Below are 27,500 nucleotides of genomic sequence, written 5' to 3'. Positions count from 1 at the left end.
CTTATGTTTGTCAAGGCTCTCTGATATCATACAGGGCTGTCACCAGCACCCCTTTTCTATACTCTCCCTTAACGACACCGAGTTTACCTTATTCTGTTTCCCATGTTACCTGAGAGGTGAGCTGTCAAGCAGGAATAACCCGAACCCGAAGGTCAGATGGATGTGTGATAAATGCCTTTTGTATATTAGCAAGAGTGGAACGGTCAGACGTTCCATTGAGGTGTGGCTCCACATTTTTTTATTATTATTATTAAGCTGTCAGATGGTCAGCCTGTTGACAAGCCTGATACTTTTGTGTAGAACTTTAAAAGCTCATATCTTTTACATTAAGATGACCTCATCAAGGCTCTTTGTTGTCAAGGTGGCATCCCTATAAAGTGCTGGTTGAAACCCTCTATTGGCTTCATTGGTGATGTATACTGTACATTGCATGTCAGACGTTTTAGCATGCTGTTGTTGACAAACCTATGACTTTTAAATAATGTGTACTTTCTAGAACGTTTAAAGCCCACGTTGTCGTTTTTAGTCACCCAGCCTGAACTTTACAGTAGACTTAATTATGTGGCTACAGGCTATCTTTCTGAAGTTCTTTCAGCAACCTGGTGTGTGTGTGTGTGTCTGTGTGTGTGTGTGTGTGTCTGTGTGTGTGTGTGTGTGTGTGTGTGTGTGTGTGTGTGTGTGTGTGTGTGTGTGTGTGTGTGTGTGTGTGTGTGTGTGTGTGTGTGTGCGCGTGAATGTGACTGTGCGTGCACGTGTGTGCATGCGCCTCATGTGCCTTGTGTGCTATTGTGAAGGTTGGAGTTTTGGGCAGGGCGCACACACACCCAAAAACGCTTTTTGCAGATGCCAGACAAAAGTGTCAGATATCTGTCAGACAGTCGATTGACACCCTTGAGTGTTTCTTGTTAACACAATTTCTGTCAGGCATTCGATGCATTCCACACTTGTTGTTTTGTTTTCATGGTGTGTGCTTAAAAAGAAATCAATTGCGCTGATGCCGCCATCATGAGGTACGCTGGTATGTAGTGATTCAACATCAAAGGTGGCCAGTATGATGGACACACGCCTGTCTGTACTTGATTCACACCCCCTTTGGTGCCCTGCCTTGGCAGGTGAGTGAATGGTCATGTGATATAGGTCACAGCTTCTTCCTGTTACCCATATGCTTGATGAAGACCCAGGGTAATCGAAACATTGCTTCTTAAATAATTAAGTTTATTTTTTTGGAGCAGTGAGCAGACCTACTTTCTTCAACTATTGTGAATGTTAGAAGTATGCTGGTCACATCAATTCTCTGCATTTCAATTGCTTCACCATGTAGAGCAGAGAGTAGAGTAGAATATAATTTATTGATCCAGAGGGAAATTAAGGTGTCCAGTAGCATACACATACATAAATACAGAAGAATACACAAAGACATCACACACAACATTGCACATACAGTAGTATATCCACCGTATATTCACAGGTCAGATCTCTCTATCCCACTCACACACACACGCCCACAACACACACCACCCGCATGCACGCACGCACGCATGCACACAAGCACACACACACACACACAATAAAAAACTAGAAAAACTAGAAAAAGTGTCCAAAGTGTCAAGGTGCCAAAGTCAAAGCCAAAGTCACTGTGCATAGCCCAAGGAAGAGATCCAGGGTCAAGTACCAATGTCAAAGTGAATGATATGATACTCTGATAACCACCGGCTATTTTTGAGCTCTAAAAGTTTACTGTAAAATATTACTGTAATGTTCATGTAAATGTTACTGCTCTCGCCTCAGCTTTTGCAGTCCTCATAACTGAGGTGACTTTTCATTGCAGTCAAAAAGTCGCATAGCAGAGCTGAACAAAGCCCACCAGTGACCGTATAACGAGCGATCCTCTCCTGACTTTTAAGCCTAGCAGCACAAAGTATCAAGTTGTTTCATCGGCCCGAGGCGAGCTCTGGTTTCTTCTCTTACAGCCAAGTGAAACCTCTGCCACGGCCGCTTCCACTATGCTTTGATATAAAATAGAATAGAAGACATAGAATAGACTTAATTGTCTTTCTCTATACATATTATTGCATTCATCCACCCTCCACCCACCCTTCCCAGCATACACATCAGCATACCCAGCATTTTCACACCTAGTCCCCTTAAAGTGAATCGAACTCAGATTTACCCAAACATTGTGCAAACAGTAAAATGGCAGTGTTAATTAATCATTTCACATCTTCTACGGTGCATTTTGTCTGCACACAATACAACTGCAGTGTTAAACACTTAAAGTCTATTTGGTCCCAGGGAACTCTCTAAGTGTTGAATTAAATGAACACTACTTTTTTGTTTTTTGTTTTTACTGTGCACAACATTGCAATATGCACAGTCTTTAGCAAGACACTGGTTGTTGCCATTCTGGTAACGTGTACGGGCCATGTCTCAACGCATTAATTCTGCTCCTGTCCTGTCCTGTCTTCTGGCCTGTGCTGACCTAGCTGCTCTACCTGCTTGCCTCAGTGGAAGTCTATGGTAATTGGGTAGGGGCAAAGAGAGAGAGAGAGAGAGAGAGACAGAGAGAGAGAGAGAGAGACAGAGAGAGAGAGAGAGAGAGAGAGAGACAGAGAGAGAGAGAGAGAGAGAGAGCAAGCGAGAGGCCCACCTCACGTTACGGAATAATACATTATTGAGCAGTTGCTGCTGTGTACGTGCATGCGTTCATGCGTGCGTGTGTGTGTGTGTGTGCCTGTGAGTGTGTGTGTGTGTGTGTGTGTGTGTGTGTGTGTGTGTGTGTGTGTGTGTGTGTGTGGGTGTGTGTTTTCTGATCAGCTGGTATGGTGGGTTACGAGGGAGTGACCTTGCTTTGCCTCATTTATGCCAGTGACATGGGCGAAGGAAGCACACCTGATGGCATTGTTTCTTGAATTCTTGAATTCTGAATCTTGAATTTTGTTCAAATGTTTGTTTGTTCTACAGCTGGTCTGATGGGTTATGAGGGAGTGACATTGCTTTGCCCCATCTGTGCTTGCGACATGGGAGATGGAATTCCACGCCTGGTGGCATTGTTTCTTTTACATTTTTATTTTTGTTCAAGTGTGTTTTTGTTTGTTCTGCAGCTGGTATGGTGGGTTATGAGGGAGGGACATTGCCTTGCCTCATTTACGCCTTTGACATGAGCGAAGGACGCACGTCAGACTGCATTGTAGGGCTCCACAATTCATCAAAAATAATCAAAAAGCGTGATTTAATCGGGATTTCAATGGGGATTTAATTGTGGTAATTGTGACGTGCTTTTGAGCATGCTTGAGCTTGAATTTGACCTTATCTGGCAACCCAGTCTGTAAAACCTGCAACCTTGCCAAAAACACACCTGAATCTCACTTCAGTTTTTGTTGCTTTTTTGTAACTCGATCCTGCAACTTTCATGAATCACAGTGGCAGGTATCACGGTGTCTTTCATGACACCCAACTAAATGTTTTAAAGTGTCACAGTAGCTTATTCTCAGGCTTATTTCAGAGGAAGGGTGAAATCTTACCTACATAGGTGTCAATGGCAGTCAGTTTTGTGGGAAGTACTGTAAAGGCAAAAACATTGTACATGGAAGTGGCCACATCATACCGTAACAACAAATCTTCTGTGTGCACACATGCACATGCACATGCACAGACACGCACACACACACGCGCACGCACACACACACACAAACAAACACACACACACACACACACACACACACACACACACACACACACACACACACACACACACACACACACACACACACACACACACACACACACACACCCTTATCTTAACATATCTTTATGGGGCCCTCCATATTAACCCTAATAATGGCTAAAGAACGCTAAACTGTGCCCACACCAAAACAATCCCTAATTTTAACCTGTCAGTGAGGAAATGTTTTTGCACTTTTACTGTTTCCAGTAACAACAAAACTACCAAGAAAAACACTACCAGATTTATGGGGGCCATGATGTGGCCCCCACAAAGTACCAGACATCTGACGCCCAAAATGATTGTTAGACATGTACACAAATATATGAGGCGCCGCCTAGCCAATATGTCAGGAATTGCATACACATCACCGCTAAAAGCTTGCACGTACCTTACTTTTCCTCGCACATCACCGCTAAAAGCTTGCACGTACCTTACTTTTCCTCGCACATCACCGCTAAAAGCTTGCACGTACATTACTTTTCCTCGCACATGCACCCGAAAGGTTTGCACGTACACTGTTATTTGCTTGCACTCGAACAGGAAAACGTTGTGCATACGCCACATTTTCATGCACGCAGTAACAAAAATCTCACACACAAACTACTTTGACCTCGCACACACACCACTTTTGCCTCTCACACATACACACATTACACTCATACGCACAATACTTTTATTTGCACATGCACGCCAAACGCTCACACATAATTAGACTTTACTTCGCACATATCCCACTTTTCTATGCACATACACCCTTAAAGCTCGCACACATACCAGTGTTACTACGCACATGCTTGACTTTTCCCTCACGCACATACCACTTTTTTCTTACACATCACTACCATTCAAAATCGAGATTTCAGATGGTGTTTATGACAGGGAAATGGTATGTGTGCGACGACGTTAGTGTTGTGTGTCTCTGAGAAAGTGGTGTGTGTTTGTGTATGTAAGTTGTAGTGTGTCACACAAAAAGTGTTGTGTGTGCGAGCTAACATGTAAATTAAGGGCCGAGCTCCGCCCAGGTGCCAGCTCATTATGCAAATGCAGACCGAGTAAAGAAAACATTGAATATTCTGACCATTCTGAACGTTACCCTTCTATTATGTAAAAAATATATATATATATAAATAATAAAATGAATGGTGATACAGTTTCAGAAATAAAAATATTAGCGTCCACTCAAGACAGGAAGTGAAAAAACAACAACCGGAAAACCAGCCCAACCCACTTTCTTTACCTGAACGTGGGTTGCTCGCACATTTAACGGACTGACGAACGGACTTCGAAATGGCTGCGCATACCAGGGACAGGGACGCCATGTTAAATCAGGCTATAGGGCTTTTAAACACAATTATAGATTCTCCTGGAAATTCAGGCGTTAACATCCAGGCAGGTGTTAACAATTTAGCTCGTTCTAATAATTCGACACCAACACCATCAGCAGACTCGGTCCAAGATGAGGTCAATGCACTCTTCAGAAGATCCACTGGGGCCACCACCTCTGAGTCTGCTGATGGTGTTGGTGTCGAATTATTAGAACGAGCTAAATTGTTAACACCTGCCTGGATGTTAACGCCTGAATTTCCAGGAGAATCTATAATTGTGTTTAAAAGCCCTATAGCCTGATTTAACATGGCGTCCCTGTCCCTGGTATGCGCAGCCATTTCGAAGTCCGTTCGTCAGTCCGTTAAATGTGCGAGCAACCCACGTTCAGGCAAAGAAAGTGGGTTGGGCTGGTTTTCCGGTTGTTGTTTTTTCACTTCCTGTCTTGAGTGGACGCTAATATTTTTATTTCTGAAACTGTATCACCATTCATTTTATTATTTATATATATATTTTTTTTTTACATAATAGAAGGGTAACGTTCAGAATGGTCAGAATATTCAATGTTTTCTTTACTCGGTCTGCATTTGCATAATGAGCTGGCACCTGGGCGGAGCTCGGCCCTTAATTTACATGTTAGCTCGCACACACAACACTTTTTGTGTGACACACTACAACTTACATACACACACACACACCACTTTCTCAGAGACACACAACACTAACGTCGTCGCGCACATACCATTTCCCTGTCATAAACACCATCTGAAATCTCGATTTTGAATGGTAGTGATGTGTAAGAAAAAAGTGGTATGTGCGTGAGGGAAAAGTCAAGCATGTGCGTAGTAACACTGGTATGTGTGCGAGCTTTAAGGGTGTATGTGCATAGAAGAGTGGGATATGTGCGAAGTAAAGTCTAATTATGTGTGAGCGTTTGGCGTGCATGTGCAAATAAAAGTATTGTGTGTATGAGTGTAATGTGTGTATGTGTGAGAGGCAAAAGTGGTGTGTGTGCGAGGTCAAAGTAGTTTGTGTGTGAGATTTTTGTTACTGCGTGCATGAAAATGTGGCGTATGCACAACGTTTTCCTGTTCGAGTGCAAGCAAATAACAGTGTACGTGCAAACCTTTCGGGTGCATGTGCGAGGAAAAGTAAGGTACGTGCAAGCTTTTAGCGGTGATGTGCGAGGAAAAGTAAGGTACGTGCAAGCTTTTAGCGGTGATGTGCGAGGAAAAGTAAGGTACGTGCAAGCTTTTAGCGGTGATGTGTATGCAATTCCTGACATATTGGCTAGGCGGCGCCTCATACACACACACACACACACACACACACACACACACATACACACACACACACACACCTTGCAGTTTCTGGCAGGCACACATATGGTGATCACACGTGTACCTTTCTCACACTATCTGTGCGCCGGTGTCCAGAAATTATTTATCTGTATCAGCTTTCTCAAGGTACTATCAGGAAACTTAACATCTGCATGCGCATTGTCCCAAAATCATCCCACCATCTGACTTTCTCAAAGAAGTACTTTTTTGGCGTACACTTGGGACAGGGACTTAAATTACACACGCAACCATGTGTGGCCAAGTAGCCTGATTATCATCGACTTTCAAATCTCTTCAAGGCTTGGTCTGACCTAGATCATAACAATTAACATTTCTCAAACGGCATGGTTGACCCACCTCCTTTGGTTTGCTACTGGTCTAGGCCAAGTTTGAACCAAACATTTTCTCAGTCCCAATAGAACGCCTCTGCTTAAACCACGTCACTGCTTTGAACACCCCAATACCCAGCTGCTCAAAGTTGATTGCTTCCCGACAAAGTGGGTTGGAGTTCCTGAGTCCTCCAGAGCTCAGAAAGTACTTGCATAGTTCTTGACCTGACTAGTAGCAACGCCTAAGGTGTTGTGTCACTAGGAGGTCGCAGCCTGGCTAGCAGTGTTGCCATATTTTCTATGAGAAATAAGCGACTGAGGTCCTAGAAACAAGCCCAAAAGAAGCGACTGACTGGTGTTGTGGAAACAAGCCCGAAAGAAGCGACCGAAGGGGTAGGTTGTCAGTCGCGTGTCTAGTCAGAGATGACCTTGCTCTTGCGGGGGTCTGTGTGGCAGCTAAATTCTCCACAAGTGACCACAGAGAGTGGGAGTTAACAATGCTGTAGTAGTGTATCTTGTAAGGATGAATGAGAATAAATGAGAATAAATGTTGCACACATCCAAACACTTTCAAATCACCGGCAGAGCAGAAGAAAACACCAAGCCCAACCCTGAAAAGAACAAGCCCCAAAAAAACCTGCAACCCACGAACCTACAAAATTTAAAGCGACTGCTCAAAAAAAGAAGCCCAAGGTCGCTTATAATAAGCGGAATTGGCAACACTGCTGGCTAGTGGCCAGGTGCAAAAGAGCTGTCAGAGAGCACTATACACAATACTGTAGGTACCGTCTAGAGGGCAGATCGCCAACAGGGATCTCATTCATATTTTCCATTCTTGTTTGACTCTTCTGCGACATCAACATGGAAGTTTGGAAGATCGCCTCCTTTGATTTATGTCAATATTGCTGGCACTCAAAATAGACTTATTTTTTTCCTATGGTCAGTGAAACGTGTTACAGAGTTAATTATATTCAACATTATGGAAGTGTTAAGCACTTTACTGTAGAGTTGAAATTACTCTGACCACCTGCACCTCCATTTTACTCTGACATTTGACTCCACTGTTAGAGTGATTTGATTCTCACAGTGTTGCAAATACTCCATCTGGTTTACTCTGTGACATTGACACCCCATTTTTTTTGTTTTTTTACCGTGTAGCTGTATTGCTGAATGAATCTGGCATGCATGAGATTCAAGACTCTTTTTATTCGTCCCGAGGGAAATTTGTCTTGGACATACTGTACATACAGCTACTGCATAATACACATACCATAAAAAAACCACACACACACACACACACACACACACACACACACACACACACACACACACAGACACACAAACACTTCACGCGATGGTGATCAAATATGTTCCTTTCTCACACTACGCATAAATGTCCATAAATTAATGATGTCCATAAATTAATTATCTTTATCAGTTTTCTCAAAGAAGGATCAATAAAACTTGTTGAAGGTGGTTGAAGGTGTCACTAGTGGGTCAATGGTGACTTGTTCTTTGCCCTGGCACACTGCAGAGTAAAGTCAACACTAGAGAGAGTTGAATTCACAGTAACGGTTTTCATTGCAGTGTGCTGTACATGTATGCTGTTACCAAATTGGTAATGATCAAGTCTAATGTCATACCATTGTTGTTATGATGTTGTTGTATCTTTTCTTGCCTTCATTGGACAGGACAGTTTGCAAGGAGACCGGAAAGTACTAACAGCGCGCGAGAGAGAGAGATAAGAGCAAGGATCAGGAAATGACCTCAGGCCAGAATCGAACCTGGGTCCCCGATGTAGCAGTGTGATGCCCGTAGCCGCTTCAGCCATGGCCAAGGCCAAGTGTTTTGTTTGATGAGAGTTTTTCTACACAAAGTTTCTGCTCCTTTTTTTCTTTCAGCATGACACTATGTTGGTCGGTCTTACGCTCTGTTGGATACCGGTTGCTTTTTTTGAGTTTGTGCTCGAGGCAAGTTTATAGATCTTATTTTCTGACAGCTTGAAGGAAGGGATAAGTGATGCTCCTCTGCTCTTCACTTTTTTTCTATCATGCTGTCTTTCTTTCTCTTTTCTTTCTTTTTTCTTTCTTTCTTTCTTTCTTTCTTTCTTTCTTTCTTTCTTTCTTTCTTTCTTTCTTTCTTTCTTTCTTTCTGTCTTTTTAGTCACCTTTCTTTTAATCCTGAGTAGGACTCCTCATTGACATTGAGCTGGTGATGTTTCTGCTCTTTCTCTTCCTGTTCAGATCCTTTTGTATTCTTCTTCTTCTTTCTTGTTTCGACATGATCAATAGGCCATAGGTCTAGTCCCTGACGTTCACTGCGCTAGATTTTAAATATCTGGGACACAGTCCTTCAGGTCTTTGAACTGAAGAAGTTTGTGGGATGAGAGGTGGAGGGAGGCGAGGACGGCTTCTTAAGGTGACCTGGATGAGTCAGAGTCGCGCGCGCGCACACACACACACACACACACACACACACACACACACACACACACACCCACAGTGTGATGTATGATGCATGCAGTCTCTCTCACGCACGCACACTTGCGCACACGCATGCACGCACGCAGGCACGCATACACACACACGCACGCACATCGGTACTCACACAGACAGACACACATGCGCGCACATCGGTAGACACACACACACACACATTTACGCCCACAGTGTGATGTATGATGCATGCACTCTCTTTCACACACACACACACACACACACACACACAAACACACACACACACACACACACACACACACACAAACACACACATACTCACGAACGCACATCGGTTCTCACACAGACACACGCACGCACATCGGTAGACACACACACACACACACACACACACACACACACACATACGCCCACAGTGTGATGTATGATGCATGCAGTCTCTCACGCACGCGTGCGCGCGCACACACACACACACACACACACACACACACACACACACACACACACACACACACACACACACACACACACACACACACACACACACACAAACAGTGTTGCTATTTTGAATGCAGGTTGGTTTATATAAGCCCTTTGATTCTGACTGGCAGAGAAATAACCTGGCTTGCCAACATATATTATTCACCCCTACGGACTTAAATCAAAAACCATTTGTAATTGGAACACACAAAAAAACATTTTTTATTACAGTAAGTCCATTGTTTGTTGACAAGGGTTGTACATGATGATGATGATGATGAGGCCTGAGATGGTGATTATGGCTATAGTGATGTTTTTTTAAATGGTGATGTTTTTTTACAGACCGGCCACTTTTCTTTGTACAAATCACTTTTTACCACCACACATGCTTGGCCCTATTTACCGCCATTTACCACTGTTTTTAGCAACCCATATCCTCACTCTGTTTTTCTCTGATGAGACAAAGAATCAACATGAAAATACTTACACATCTGCAGAAATGTGAGGGTGTACTCACTTCTGTGACATACTGTAAACGTAGATTTGTGGTTAAAGTACAACACCAGCACATGACATTACATAGCTGTTACACCATTTTACTCCATTGTACCTAATCAGATAAATAGACTGTGTTGTTACTGAAAACACTAAAACCCTAACAAGGACCCACCACATACTTGATCCAACCAGTTCAGAGTTAGCTGATCGAAAGACAAGTGCAGAGATCTACTGATTACTCCGATAAGTTACCTGTGTTGGAAGGAAATTGTTTTTTCTTTTTTTCAACTTTTCCTTTTCCTTTTGACACCTTGCAAAGAAAGAGCTATGTAAGAGTTGCTGTGGCACAGCGCGCTAAGCCTCCATGAATTGTCCAAATGCCCATGGGGACCCAGGTTCGAGTTCTTCCTGGGTCATGTCCCAGCCCTGCCGTGTCTCTCTCTTCCTGTCATACTCTCGACTGACACAAAAGCCCTGATAAAACATATAAAACACAAAAAGTGTAAAATACAATGCCTCAAAGGATCACATTACAGTTGTTTACTGTAAAAGCACTCACTAGACTGGAGCGCGATCTATTTAGTACTGCTTGGTTAACCACAAGCTATTTTCTTCTCCCATAATTGAATATGTACCGTCACCAGTACTGTAACTAGAGATACTTGTGGGTATGCATTTGCACATTTTAAAATTCAGCAGCCCCTCACAGTACAATCATCAGGTGTGGTGGAAGCTGGGAAGCCGATGGGGGTTGGAGGTGGGGCAAAGGGGTCAGTTGTCCCGGACCCAGGGTGCCCGTAATTGGGTTTTCATTTTATTCTAGGTATTGGATGGGGGGCCCTTTCACATGACTTTGTCTTGGGCCCGGCAAAAGCTGTCAATGACGCTGGATGGGAGAATACAGCTTGCAGTGTGAAATGGATGGGTGTTGTGTGTTGACTGGCTTTTGGCTGGCTGCATTTGCTGTAGGATAGGGGGTGTCAAACTCAGGACCGGGGGCCAAATCTGGCCTGCAGGGTCATTTTCTTTGGTCTGCAAGATCATTTCAACTGTGTATTACAATTAACCCACTACACCACAATATATAGTAGTAATGACTTGAACATGACATATGTGATGGGACAATGTAACCTGTCCCACTCATACAACAGAATATGTTAAGGGCACATTAAAGCTTCCATACATGAGTGTTTGTAAACATTTTGCAATGTTAAACATTGAGTTTGGCCCACGACTTCATCCCAGATTTTAAATTTGTCCCCGTCTGAATTTGAGTTTAACATCCCTGCTGTAGGATCTTGTTGCATGGGGAGGGTGGTGTACAGTAACAGTAACAACCTGCACTCTCAACTTCAAACATGATCTTTTAACCTTTTATGTAACCTCATGAAACACACTATCATCCAGTGGAACTGTAATAGTCGTTGAAAAGACTGCTAACATAGTACGCTATACTACGACATTACACCGTCTTTTGTAATAGCCTACATTACAACTTGGACATTGCCATTCTGGCAGCAGCAAACAGGGGTCATGTTTTTCCCAATCCTCTCTTGTCTCTCTCTCCCATTTCTTTCCTGTCTCCTCTCAAACTCTCCAATAAGAGGCCAGAAAAGCCCCCCAAAAAAGAACAAAAAAGAACTTTCTTAAAAACAAAAAAGTCACAGGTTTGTCAAGGGGCTTAACATCTGTCGTGTTATGTATATCAACTGACTTTCAGGTTATTCCACCTTGACAACTCATCTCAGGTGACATGGGAAACAGAAGAAAGAGTTTCTCCCGGCACTTTATAGTTAAGGCAACCACCTTGACAACAGACTCCTATACTTTTTTTTTTTTTTTAATAAGAAATGATTTACAAAATATAAGATACAGTATTTGTTTTGATGGGAAGTCTCTGGTAATACATCATGACTTGATCATTGCCATTCTAGTAGCAGCTAATTTATAACAGGAGCCATGTTTCTTTAAGCTTGAAATGTTTCCAAAGTCGTTTCAGTACATTACATTTTAAGCTGGTTTAACTTGCAAATGAAAGCCCACCTCCATGTTCGAGGAAGATGAGGAAGTTTTTTCTTGTTTTGTTTTTGTTTTAATTTGCATTTGGAGTAGGCCTCGCTTTTTTTGTCGAACCAAATGCACACCAACAAGATTTTAAAAGGTGAATAATACAGACCATACGCATCCCATTTGAAACCCAGTGTTGAAGGGTTAGCCACGTACCGTAACTATACTGTAATATGTTATGTGTTGTGTTTATGGAATAAATTGGCCTACAGTACACCCTGACACCACACTGGTCTCGTTTACACGAGACATTTAATTCAGAATTAACTCAATTTAATTCTTGAATAAAGCTTAAAATGACGCTTTGAAAATGTCATGTAAACACTTCAAAATTCCGAATTAAATGAAAGTTCAATGTAAACTTGACGGAACTATTTGATTCTGAATGATTAATTCAAAAGTATAAACGCCATGTATCGTGAACGTGGCCACTGTCTGTCTTAAGAAAGTTTTTCCGTTGTCGCACCAGAGGTTGGCATCTGACCACACATACGCTTCAATGGGTCCGCCCGTCCTTAACTTGATTCTGTTTATGTCTCATTTGGGTCACTGGGCTTCCAAGCTTCCAAAGGAGCAGAAGTCTGGGCGGGGGGATTTGGTGTGTGTGTGTGTGTGTGTGTGTGTGTGTGTGTGTGTGTGTGTGTGTGTGTGTGTGTGTGTGTGTGTGTGTGTGTGTGTGTGTGTGTGTGTGTGTGTGTGTGTGTGTGTGGTGGGGGTTAAGGGGGTTCTGTTGTCACGGTTCAGCTCATAGGTTAACTTTTAATTACATCCTTCAAGGATTTGCCTTAGGACGTGCCCTGACACACACACACACACACACACACACACACACACACACACACACACACACACACACACACACACACACACACACACACACACACACACACACACACACACCACCGTCATACATACAAATAGATGACTATACTACCATTATTGGGTGCAGAGACTCTATAAGCCACTCTACCACTCTACCGTTGGTCCCACAGCCCATTTTTGCTGCTCCATGCTCCCACATTCTTAAGAAATGATTCAAGTATAGGCCTTATGTTCCACAACTCCATGTTCCCACATTTCCGAGTAAACTAAGAAAACATGTCTTTCTCCCCGCCATGGGAGATAGGGCCTAACTTTGAATACATTATTAGAAATGTGGGAACATGGGCCAGCAGGTATAAGCCGTGAGACCAATGGGATGTGGGACCAATGGGCCTAAAAATTAATGTAAAAGTCTTGGTGATGTGGGGCCAATGGGCTGTGGGAACATAACGCAAGTTTACAAGGTTCCTCTCTTGTACAGTACAAGCCTTATTTCGTGCCTAATGTTTGGTCACATAGCGATAGGATGCAGTATTTGCGATACAAATTTTTTATGATATCACTAAATTACATTTGTGTGTGTGACATCACACTGTCTACATGGCAGTTGCTTGATGGCTTTAGTGGGAACACTTTATGTAAATCACTAACTGTAATTCGGCAAACCAGCACGTATTGCCCCTGTGTGTGTGTGTGTGTGTGTGTGTGTGTGTGTGTGTGTGTGTGTGTGTGTGTGTGTGTGTGTGTGTGTGTGTGTGTGTGTGTCTGTGTGTGTCTGTGTGTGTCTGTGTGTCTGTGTTTGTGTGTGTATTATACTGTATGTGTCATAATGTGTGTGTGTGTGTGTGTGTGTGTGTGCGTGCGTGCGCACACATGTTTGCATATATTCTTATCTTTGGGAGGAAGAAATATTCTCACAATATTTTTTGTTGACTTGTGAGGATGTGTGTTATGTGGTATCCATTGCAGTGGCATCCATTGCAGTGCTATTTCAGGAGTCGAAGACAAACCAGTTTTTGTTGTGGATGTATTGGATGTATTTATGAGATATTTTCTTCTTAGGAGGGGCACTTTCTTATTTGTTTTCTTTCCCCCCTACTGTGTCGAGTTTTCTTTTTAATTTGGCTGTTGTGATACTTAAAGGAACAGCCCACCTCATTTCAGGAAATTGCTCATATGTAGTTAAGCCCTGGTAAATGTGGGAATACATGGGATTTTATCTATGTGTTTGCATTGCCTAGTTTAACAGGACTCTATAGCCATATTAAGCGCAGCAATGGAAGTCTATGGAACCAAACAAAATATCATCTGATGTACTTATAATATAAACCTCTTTGAAAATTAATGCAAAATTCAGCAGAGTGCAAAACAGCTTTTTATTTCTGTCCAATGATCAGTTGTGGCTTGATGCTAATGGTTCTATCCACTTACAATGATTATGTTAAGCTATGCTTATAATTGGTATACTAATATATCTAAGTACTGAATATACTGAGAAGAAAATTATATGCATATTCATTAGGGCTGTAACGATACACTCCACTCCTTTTAAGCTTGGAAGCACAATCACAATTTATAATATGGCTGTTTTCTGGACTGAAGGATAACAAAACTTTGAAAGGGCGTATGACGATACTGCCTCCTTACATCACAATACAGTATCGTGACTCTGAGTATTGTGATTTCTTGGTTCGATCCAATATCGTTACAGCCGTAACATTCATGTTTAATACTTGGGAATACTGCAAATGTGTGAAAATCAAAAAAGGGTGGAGTGTTCAAGCAAGAAAGAATGGTCACCACAGTTAGTGTGTGCTATTTCAGGAATGGAGGACAAACCAGGTTTATTTGGTTATGTTGAAAAAGTTGAGGTGATATGTTCCAATTAGGTGCTTGTTTTAATTTACGTTGTTTCGAGCTTATTTTGTTTTTCCATGATACTGGAGACCTGTTTCTCTTTTTTCTATGATGCTTCATAAAACAAGCACAAATAGCCACAAATGATGTGCTGTTTCACACGATTTCATGAGAACAGTACTTTTTTGTGGCTATCTAAGATTTGTCAACCTTTGTAAGTGCCATCACAATTACAGTTGGAGCCGCTTTGTATAAGGTTTTCTTGACTGCACCATGATTACTTATGGCAAGGTGCAGCTTAAAACACCTTGGACGTCTCAGTCGCATGGCATGCACATGAGCGGTTGGGCAGTGCTGGAGACATAAGTGTGGGCCTGTATGTGCTAGTCAAGGGTGAGAGACACACAGAAAGAGAGAGAGACAGAGAGAGAGAGAGAGAGAGAGAGAGAGAGAGAGAGAGAGAGAGAGAGAGAGAGAGAGAGAGAGAGAGAGAGAGAGAGATTGAAAATAGTAAATACATGTCCTTCAAAGGTGAGAGAGATGTTCTCTCTCTCTATTCGTACAGGTTGTCTATGATTAGCTTTCGTAATGAGCTCGTCTGCTGCTCAGCTTTATGCCTATTGAAGCTATGGCAAATGGAAATGTGTCAATGACCCTGTTGCCTTCATGATGGCCTAGAAACACCCAAACAGGGCACAGCAATAGACATGCTGGTTTGCAGTGTTGGGAAAGTAGATTTTCTACAGGGACTATAGTTCAAAGCTCAGTTCACAAATTTCAAAATGAGCCAGTTGGTTCATGGTTTACAATTCTTCATAGTTACTGTAATAGTTCATTCAAAAATGAAGTAGTTTACAGGGTTTTTTTTGCAAGAGGTTGTTGTGAGCTATATTGTTCAGTATCATTGGTAAAGCCTACATAACACCGCAGACAGCAATTGTTTTTTATAAGTGCTGGGAAAACATTGATGTCATCTTATTGTATTGAGGCTCTTTGCAATGTATTTGTCTGGAATTTCACCTGAACGCTAAGGAAATGTGGCATCCTATTAAATAGAGAAGTGTGTAGTTCGTTTGCAGGCACCAGGATGAACTTGTTCATATCTCCTTGATAGGCAGTAGTGTGTGTTCAGTTCAAGTTTGCCCAAATTATGAACTAGTTCATGAAATATAGTTCACTGAACTAGTTCAGGTACACTGCTCTTTGGATCCATCTCATAAATGATCAGAAACAATTCCCATCCAAGCCATGGACTGGTTTGGAAACTAAAGTCCATTTTTATATTATACACCAATGAATTCACAATTAAAAAGTGCCAAACATAAGCCAAAACTGTGAAGATAGAAAGAAAAACGTCTGCACACTTATGTAAAGGATGTATATCCGCTAACATATTTTCATCCGGTTTACACAGCATGTGGATTGCCACTGTGACAGGTGCATCTGAGAAAACTCCTGTTTTAAAAAACGTCCTTTTTAGGGAGCGAGAACTCAGTTTTACGTGTCAAACAGAACGTGCACACACACAAACGCATGCAAACACATATGCAAACATGCAAACACACACACGCACACACACACACACACACACACACACACACACACACACACACACACACACACACACACACACACACACACACACACACACACACACACACACACACAGAAATACACAGACACAGACTGACACACAGACACACACACACATGCAAATACACACACACGCAAATACACACACTTGATTGCAAATAATGTAAAGGATAAAAAATAATTTACATTTCTAATGGGGTCTGTAGTCTGCAGTTAGACAGACAGCCACACATACACACACACACACACACACACACACACACACACACACACACACACACACACACACACACACACACACACACACACACACACACACACACACACACACTGGACTATGTAGTCTTCCTCGGCAGAGATCATCCATTTGTATTCTATCCTCTGTACACCCATTACAGACATACCGTCACACACACACACACACACACACACACACACACACACACACACACACACACACACACACACACACACACACACACACACACACACACACAAATACACACACACATACACGCACACACACACACATACACACACAAATACACACACACACACACACACACACACACACACACACACACACACACACACACACACACACACACACACACACACACACACACACACACACACACACACACACACACACACACAGCAATACACACACATGCAAATACACACACAGACACACAATTACACATGCAAATACACACACTTGATTGCACATAATGTAAATGATAGGAATCATTTTCATTTCTAATGGGGCCTGCTGTCTTCCACAGTCAGCCAGACAGGCACAGGCATGCACACGCACACACACTCTCTAGGGCTGGGCGATATTGAGAAAAACAATACATCTCGATAAGTGTTTGCTACAGCATATCTCAATATACGATATAGACAGTATCTCGATATCTATGCAGGGATTTAAAAAACGGTACCAAATGAAGTTTTTTTTTACTTACTGAAGTGCAAACAGGTAGGCAGCCAAGTGTCTATAGGTAGACAGGTACTACAGGGTCACTTCACATTTTTGATCATCACATATAATACTTTTTAAGACTGCTGATGATAAAAAATAAGACCACCACCCCCCCCCCCCCCCCCCCGCCACACACACACACACACACACACACACACACACACACACACACACAATGATTGGGGACTGAATGCTGAATGTGGTCCTGACCTGGGGAGAGCATATTGGTTAAACTTCACAGCCTTTAAGTCTTATGTATTTGTCTTGGTGTTGATTACCAGACATGTGGACTCGAGTCCAGTGACTTGGACTCGAGTCTGACTCGAGTCAGCGGTGTGAAGACTTGCGACTTGAAATTTTAAGATCAGAAAGGACTTGCGACTCGACTCGACTTGCACGCCTTTGACTCGGGACTCGACTTGGACTTGACAGTTGTAACTTTCAATGACTTGGCGTGACTTGCCATGTTGGGTCTAAAAAAAAAAGTCCAAGTCCAACCCTTGTTTTCAGAATGCAACAGCCCGCCCACATTCTTTGTTTGAATCACGTCATTGTCCTAAGCGGTGCTATGCCATTGGGGCAAGATGCGGCCGGACGCGGCGACCAGTGGCAACAGTGAAAAACCATTTGCGAGTCTCCAGAACAAACATCGCCTACATTTTAAACCATCGCGGAAGTTAATTTAGCTCCCTCTCAGCCCCAACTCATTTTGCATTCTTAATAGGGTAGAATATGGAAGTTTGCACTGTGATCAACAAATATTTTCTATAAATGTTGTAGGAAGTGTGTGTGGTGGGGCGCTCTGATGTGCAACACGCGTCTGTAGGCTACACACGTGAAGCTCTCGCTCTCTCGCCCCTCGCTTACGACAGAAATTCAGTGAGAACCAAGCTGTCTAAATATTTTAGCTAAATGGTGATGGACATTGATTGTTGAACATTAGGCTATTTAAGCAGTTGAAATAAAAAAGCACACACTGCTGACATAACCGAACCACAGGACTTAATATAGGCCTATTGTTGTTATATAAAAGAGTACGCCTATCCGTTTTGCTTTCCCTGTCCTTCATGAATGCGCTTGCCTTCAGCCCCCGAAGGCTGTTACAGTATGTTCCGCTCCCACACACTATGCTTGCGAGTCAGTCACTTCCAAGTCCGTTACAGAAGTGCAGCCTTGTGAATAATTTCCACCATCGCGGACAAAACCACGTTATGATGGAAATGTGGCGAGGTAAACGTTACGAATATGGCCTGCTTTTAAGTTTCCCCCAACCCAGGATGTGTCCGTAGGCTATGGCTTGATATCCCAGGGCTATTTCACTACCACAACTCCACGCGCTGAAAATGCATGTTAAGCTCGCGCTTCTCAGTCTAGAAAGAGTAACCTCTCGGTAACATTCTTTGCATTGACCAGCCACCATCGGTTGAGTATTAGAATCAATACAAAAAGACACGTTTATACATGTCTTAGTCTTCCAGCATGCAATCGAAAATAGGCGAGCAGAGAACACTTGGTCTTGCATCCATCAAAAGAGCTCCACCGGTTGCCTACTTTAGATGCTGGGTGAATGGTTCCAAAGGGAAATAATTTAGCCTATAGCCTATTCATGACAGTCTTGCAAAGAGACGAGACAAACGACCAAAATTGTCAAATAATTGGTCAAGGCGCGAGATGAGGAATACTTCATGGCTATTGGAAAAACTTTGAAGAAACTAAGCGTAAGCAATTGCTTCCCGCGAAGCTTGCGCTTGAGGGCTATAAACAAGTTATGCGCCCCGAACCTCATTGCTTGTTGTTCGATGACTTGAATCGAAACATTTCTAAGGACATCAGGGCTATTTTTGATTCCTGGAATACCGCCTCAGCCAGCTGAAAGCAGATAATGCCATACCCGTTCCTTGAAAGTTTTAAATCTCAGCCTTGACACACTATCATGTCAGCCACATCAGTTCAAACGCAATCTTTAATGCAGCCTATCGTGAAGTTTAAATGTAATGCGAGGTAGAGGTTGCAAGCTACTGCTGAACAGCGCAAGACATGGGCATGGGTCGGCTCCCGTGGATAAAAAGCATGTTCCCTCTCGCGTGCTGCTACCAGTCCAATCCTTGCGCGCGCGAACCATGTATCTAGTGGTGTCGACACCGCTTTATCTTATGTTTCTCACAGTTCGAACATGCTTTGGTATTTCGGGGGAGTTTGGAGTCGCAATTACCGCTGCTTGGAAATGACACGTTAGAGCTACACGACGCCAGCACTGGAGAACTGGGATGTAACCCTGTTTTCCAAATTAACAAAAATTAGGAAACATAGAAGCAGCACTTTGTTTGGCTACAATCTATGACCTGGACGGTGAACTTAATCTTTTTGAAGAGGCATGAACAGCATACAAGTGCCTTTGTGGGGGAGGAGATGGCGATTGGGGAGAACAGGGAGACGAGAGCATGGCGCGAGGCGCATATTCGTTCGGGAAAAATGAAATGTTGGATAGGGCATTACACACCTTCCTTCTTCCTACACTGTAGAAGCGCAGAACAAGGTTGCCTCGTTGCCATAACTGGCATTCTGCAGCGCTAACGCCATGTTTAATTGACAGCGTGCTGGCGAATAGTCTAGTACCCTAATATAATTAACAAGACGTGGATTAATGACTGTGCAAACGAAGTTCTAGTTAACTTGGACTGTGACGCAGTAAAAATGGTTGGTGATGGGCCATTGCGGCGAGAATGTGAGGGGGAAAGCGACAATGCCGATATCAGCTTCAACAATAGTAGAGTAGAGTAGTAGAGTAACTTTATTGATCCCCAGGGGGAAATTCAGGAAATTCATCATTACTTTACCAGGAATTTAATCCAGCTAACTAGGCCTACTTTGTCCTCATTTCTTAGCCCATATGGACAAGTGTCTACTAGGCTACATACTGTTGGCACGTAGCCTACAGCAGACTAGCCTAGTGTTGCACCATGCATGTGCTCATTGGTGGGTTCACAGTTATGACACTGTCAATGCTCAGCTTTTGGTTCACAGATAATGGGATGAAGTGAACATCATGGACCAGCTGAGACAGGGCTGCCTGCTGAGCTGTGCTGTTAACTCATCATCCTGTCTCACATGTGTAGCCCCCCCCCCCCCACACACACACACACACACACACTGGGCTCAATTTTAAAAAAAGAAATTGATTACCCCTGCTGTATGTCATATCTTGATGAGAATGGTGAGCTTAATATGGTACCTTAGGGAAAATGGCGTCTTTTAAAGCCAAACCAAAATGTTTACATTAGTCGAGTGTTACACTACAGTAAAGAGAGGGGTAGAGGGTGGGTAGCACCTGTAAGACATGAATAGGCTACTACTTTCACCCTTGGCCTTTGTGGGTAAATTCAAACATAGTATGCTGAAAGTGTGAATCCGCGTTTTCAGGTCGGAAGTGTAATATGCCCCCCTAATGTCTTGACAAAACCTTCCAGCCAAAGCTGTCAGCGGCCCTGCCTGTGCTGCTAGTGAAAAAGTTAACCATAGTCCTGTCCTTAGCGTTATGATGCTAGAGTCTGTATAACTTACAACCTTGACTAGATATGACCGGCCCACCACCAAGACCAGGGTGGAGTAGTGGAATAGGTTTATGCCATCAGATGATGGAACGGACACACACACATACGCACACATTCTTGCAAACAGGACTATTTGCTCACTGGACAGTAAATATTTGGCATATGGTTGCTCCTTTGTTTCAGTACAAATTCACATGAAATGTATTTTTATGTGAAAAAAAATATGAAATTAAATGTCATTTTACATACACAGCACAAGCAGTAGTTTGGTTTAGACTGATTTCTCAGCAACTGTTTTAGTAATTGTCATCTTTTTCTCAGGTCTCATTATTATACTAATGAATTTATGATCGAAATTGTGATTGCAAATAGAAAATCCCTTTGTGACTTGTTAAGGACTTGAAAAAAAATGAGACTTGGACTTGGACTTGACTTGGCTGGGGTACGACTTGGACTTGGACTTGACTTGGTCAGATGTGTCTTGACTTGTGACTTGACTCGGACTTGAGTGGAAAGACTCGAGACTTACTTGTGACTTGCACATTAGTGACTTGGTCACACCTCTGTTGATTACGGTATGTCTGTTGACTGACAATATAGCCCAGTAGTTCTCAATCTTTTTTGAACAAACGCCCCCTTGACAACCGCCCTTTGACCTCATCATAAGCTTATCAACGCCCCCTTAGTATTAAAAAAATAATATAAACTAATGCACTTCAATGGCAACTAAGCAACGCCCCCTCTCAGCTCCCTCTAGGGCTCCCCAACGCGTTGAGAAACACTAATATAACACTATTTTTTTCCATCAAAAATATAATTTTTTTAAACGTAAAGCACATCAAGAAGTTAGTGCAACACACGCGATGGAAAAACAGTAATATTATTCTAACGGCATATTGTTGTACTAAATGAATTTGCTTGGAATATATGGTTTTGGGAGAAATTGTATTGCTACAGAATTAATGGAAACGGTTCCATTCGATATTAAATAGCCACGCAGGCGCAGAAGCTACAACAGGACCTGGCTCGAGACTTCCAACACTTGCTCGAACATCTGGTGATGCGTGCCATGCAGTATATTCGCTCTGTCCTACGTTCTAATTAAAAACTGTGTTCTGTTCCGCTAAAATGTTGATGGAAAACCATCTGGCAACTCATGAAAATGGGCACCAACACGGTTGGTTGTGACATTTTTATTTCGCTTGAATTGTCCTGTTGATGGAAAACCAATCAGATGCATCTTACTAAATCGCTACAAAATGATGCCACAAAGTAATTAAAATTTAATTCATTTTCAGAATTTCATGGGAAAAGGGCTTATGTCAGCAGTACTATACAGTATATTCAGTTGACATCTCAGCAAAGATTAACATGACCAGAAATGAGTGTTGACAGATACATCTACTATATAGTATTGTGGTGTAGCAGTTAGAGATAAGACATGAATAGTATTGAAAGTACAGTAGAGCATAGCTCCTGGTAAGGTGCTTGAAGACAATGAGTAAAATGATCTTAAAGGCGGTAGTGTGCAGATTATGATAGGGGCGTAGCCTCTTACTGCAGATGGGGTCGCCGGTGGGCCTATTCACTATTTGCTGAAAATACTCAACTACATAACAACATTGCTATGACAGTGCCGAGAGCCTTAAGTAACAGATTAAGACATAGACATACAATGTTGGTGACAGTAAGGTTATAACATAGGTGCTGCGCTAAGGGGTTTATAGGCTGACGTGTACAGTACACTATGAGCTGGTGATGGTGGATAGTGAGTTGGTGAGCAGGCACCTGGGAATAAGCGTACTGTAGCAGAGGGAGTGAGCAAGAGAGACTTGCCGTGTCTCAGATGGCGCACTTGTGCACTTCGGGCACTATATTTCAGTGCATAGGGCGCTTTCAAAGTAACATTTTGTAAGTTCAGTGTACTGAAAAGCGCCCAGATGATGCCCTAGCAATGGCGGAAAACGCAGTGCTTGAACGATGGACACTTCACGCACTAAACGGGTGCCATTTTGACAATAAAACGGAAGAAACATGACGTTCAGTTCAGTAGAAGAGTTTGGTCAACAGTCTCCTGTATTTCTGTAAGTAATGTTACTGAGACACCAACCTTTTCATGCCAAGCCAAGTATTGTAAACTAAATAGCTGCCAGTTGGGATGAAGAAAATGTAAATACAAGCACGACACATTGTGCAATGTAAACAGTAGCCAACCAATATTTTGGTGAGCTAATGCTAGCTCAACCGTCACTTCCAGTCAGGGCACAGTGCATAGTGCGCCGACTTTTTCACAACACTTTGCACTAAAGACCCCCAGTGCACTGTGAGCACTGTGCACTGACTGTCAGTGCACTGCCATAAGGCATCTGAGACACGGCAAGTGTCTAGTGTGTCCTTAAAGGTGCACCGTGTAATAATTTTAGTAGTTTACTTCCAGAATTCATGCTGCCCATTCACAAATTTTACCTTTTTCATAAATACTTACCACCACCATCACATTTGAAGTATTCGTTATGACTGGGAAAATGACAATTTTTGTACATGGAAAGGTGGATCTTCTCCATTGTCTGCCATCTTGAATTTTCAGAAATGGACACTTAAACCTGCAGAACTTACTTTACTTTGGCAATACTAGTAAGTATGCATGAAAAGATTACATTTGGCAGTTGACAGCACAGTTTGAATGAGCAGCCTAGTTCCAATACCTACTTTGGCCACCATCTTACACAGTGCACCTTTAACGACGGAAGAGAAGACTACAGTATGAGCTGGCGATAATGAGTGTGATTGGCTACCCCGTGGGAATAAGCAGAGCCTAGCAGATCAGATGCCATCTATCTCAGTCACCTTCACCCACAGGAAGACACACACAGACACATACACACACACACACACACACACACACACACACACACACACACACACACACACACACACACACACACACACACACACACACACACACACACACACACACGCACACAGAGACACAGAAAGAAACACACAGAAAAACATGCTCTCACACACACGCACACAGAGAGAGAAAGAGAGAGAGACAGATTCACACACACACACACACACACACACACACACACACACACACACACACACACACACACACACACACACACACACACACACACACACACACACACACACACACACACACTTTAATGAGGTTCTTTGGCTAATGTGTCACTGTGGGAACTGAAAAGGAGAGCAGGGAAGGCGAAAGTGAGACAAGGATCCTTGGGTCTGCATCTGTGTGTGTGTGTGTGTCTATGTGTTGTGTGTGTGCGCGCGTGCGTGCGTGTGTGTGTGTGTGTATGTTGTGTATTGTGTATGTGTGTGTGTGTGTGTGTGTGTGTGTGTCTATGTTGTGTATTGTGTATGTGTGTGTGTGTCTATGTTGTGTATTGTGTATGTGTGTGTCTGTGTTGTGTATTGTGTATGTGTGTGTGTGTGTGTGTGTGTGTGTCTGTCTGTGTTGTGTATTGTGTATGTGTGTGTGTGTGTCTGTGTTGTGTATTGTGTATGTGTGTTTGTGTGTGGGTCCATGTCTGAACATGTATTCTACAACTCTGTGCCATTGCAGATAACTTGTCTATCAGGATATCACCATCATCTCACACAGTACATACAGTACATACTGGCTTACATTCTTGCTTTACTGAAGCATTTCCCTGGCAGAATGGGGAAACATAATTGATCATGTGCGTGCGTGCGTGTGTGTGAGAGAGAAAGAGAGAGAGAGAGAGAGAGAGAGAGAGAGAGAGAGAGAGAGAGAGAGAGAGAGAGTATACAAATGAGGAGTAAGGTATTGCAACTATATGCTGCCCATAGAAACTGTGCTACTTATTGCCAAATTTGATCTTTTCATGAATATTTATGAAAAAATAAACTAATATTTACGAGTATGACCAAATCACAGTACGTTTTTGCAGCTAAAACTGTCTATTTCTGGACATTCTAAATTGCAATTTTCCCAGTCATAGTGAATACTTAGAATGTGATGGTGGTGGCAAGTATTTTTGAAAAAGGTAACATTTGTGAATGGGCAGCATGAATTCTGGAAAGAAACTGCTAAAAATATTACACGGTGCACCTTGAATGAGGAAAAGATTATATAGCCTACGCATGTGCCTAGACATACAGTACTCTATGTCTCCTTGGTAGACAGCAAATACTGGATGTATTCATAATTAGTTTAGTTTAGTTTATTTAATAATAATAATAATAATAATAATAATAATAATAATAATAATAATAATAATAATAATAATACATTTTATTTTAAGGGCTTTTCAAGATACCCAAGGACACTTTACAATCAAAACAGATAGATAAAAGTAGAGAAAGTATAACAAAGCTTCAATGAATTAACAATAGGATAATAATTAAAATGCTAAATAAAATAGAAATAATAAAAAAACATCTATTGTTCAGCAAATATGCTGTAATATACAAGTATATATATATAAGTATTTTATCTCCACACATTGCACACAGCTCTATTGTCTGCTGTGTCTGTACGTCTGTCAGATTGGGCATCAGTCGGAAACCGGTTTGGTAGGCAAAGTATCTGTGTTCAGTTTCTCTTTAGTTCCGTGCTATCTATCTATAGCTTCTATACATCGCCATGTTGGTTGGTCCAAAACCGGCTTGCCTTTTGGATGGTTTGCATACGACAGGGTCTCTCAGCCTCGTCACCCCATCCCCCCTCCCTCTTCTCTCTTCTTTGGTATCTGCAGAAGAGACAGACAACCCATCTGCCATGCTCCTGGAAGCGTGGGCGGTTCTACAGTGGACAGGGGCCAGGCTGGGCCAGGGTCCATTTAGATTTCCTCCTGGCCCGTTGTGGCGCCTGTGCTAAATTATTTACTCATAACATTAAAAATGTATCTCTTTTGCAACTTTATGTGCCCCCCTGAAAAAATAATGGCCCCACTTGGGCCCCCTTGGTAATTTTTGTCTCGAACCGCCCTTGCCTGAAAGTCCAGTGGTCTGCAACCTACAACCAATAACTTCGCTCAGATTTGCCATGTTTACATGATGTTTTTAGTACGAATTACTCATTCCAAATTAAATTCTTCTCAATTAAAATGTAGCCTACATGTTTTAATTGAAGCACTTTCGAGTTCATTTGAATCGAAGAAATTCTGAATTAAATGTGCCATGAAAACAAGCTTTTTGTCTCACCTTATACAGTAGCTTGCAATCAGATTTAGTACTCTCTGATGGAGACGGAAGCTATGCTGTCGAAACATGTCAAGTAAATGATTAAAAGGGCAGATTAGGGCAGTCATGGGTGAGCGGTTAGGGCGTCAGACTTGCATCCCAGAGGTTGCCGGTTCGACTCCCGACCCGCCAGGTTGGTGGGGGGAGTAATCAACCAGTGCTCTCCCCCATCCTCCTCCATGACTGAGGTACCCTGAGCATGGTACCGTCCCACCGCACTGCTCCCCATGGGGCGCCACTGAGGGCTGCCCCCTTGCACGGGTGAGGCATAAATGCAATTTCGTTGTGTGCAGTGTGCAGTGTTCACTTGTGTGCTGTGGAGTGCTGTGTCACAATGACAATGGGAGTTGGAGTTTCCCAATGGGCTTTCACTTTCACTTCACTTTCACTTTCACTTTCACTTTCACTTCACTTTCAAAAAAAAACGTTTACATGTCTGAAGTAAAAGAAAAACGTTAGTGTTGTTAAAACCGGTAGTCAAAATGAACGTCATACATCTGCAATCAGATTTGTCTACAACAAAGGGGTAATTCCCCGCGCTTCTGTTTTGTCATCTGCTGCATCGACGGGAGACAGGCAGGAAATAACTTTAAAGTGAGTTTAAATGCAACTTATTGCATGTTTTTATGTGCTTCGGAGGCTGAGTCTTTTTGAGACATTTTTATTCTGAGACATTTTTATAGGCTGATGGCAACTTTTCAAAGGGCTTAGGCATTCAGCAGCCTTTTTTGCAGGTGATTTAGGCATCAATGGGTTGACCAAGTACACAACATAGGGACCAATGTTTCGATGGATGAACCATCTCCATCAGAACTCCTTGTCAAGATGCATCAAGGCGCATTCTCACTGCTCGCTCAACACACACAGTTAACCCCTTAGCGCAGCACTATGGCTCTCTGTAATGTCATGGCAATGTTGTTATGACGTAGTTAAGCATTTTCAGCAAGTGAATAGGGTCGCCGGCGACCCCTGCTGCAGTAAGAGGCTACCATTAAAAAATAATGCTGTCAATATAAAATGGGGGCAGCCGTGTCCTCATGGTTAGGAATGTGGTGGTAAGATAAGAGGTTTGCAGGTTTAAATCCCACCCTTCCCTCTCCTTACACCTCCATCCATGGCTGAAGTGCCCTTGAGCAAGGCACTCAACCCCACATTACTCCAGGGACTGTAGCCAATACCCTGTAAGTAACCGTCAGTCACTTTGGGCAAAAAGCGTCAGCGAAGTGTAATGTGAGTA

The 27,500-nt window shown here is 42.6% G+C and overlaps 1 protein-coding gene across 1 annotated transcript in view; it reads left to right on the top strand.

Annotated features, from left to right (window-relative positions):
* Positions 1–27,500, top strand: part of gal3st3 (galactose-3-O-sulfotransferase 3) — a 57,958-nt gene that overhangs the window by 1,089 nt on the left and 29,369 nt on the right. The gene's annotated exons all lie outside the window — the stretch shown is intronic.

The sequence above is a fragment of the Engraulis encrasicolus genome, chromosome 21 (assembly GCF_034702125.1).
Source record: "Engraulis encrasicolus isolate BLACKSEA-1 chromosome 21, IST_EnEncr_1.0, whole genome shotgun sequence".
Classification (NCBI taxonomy): Eukaryota; Metazoa; Chordata; class Actinopteri; order Clupeiformes; family Engraulidae; genus Engraulis; species Engraulis encrasicolus.
This window is presented reverse-complemented; position numbering and strand designations above follow the sequence as displayed.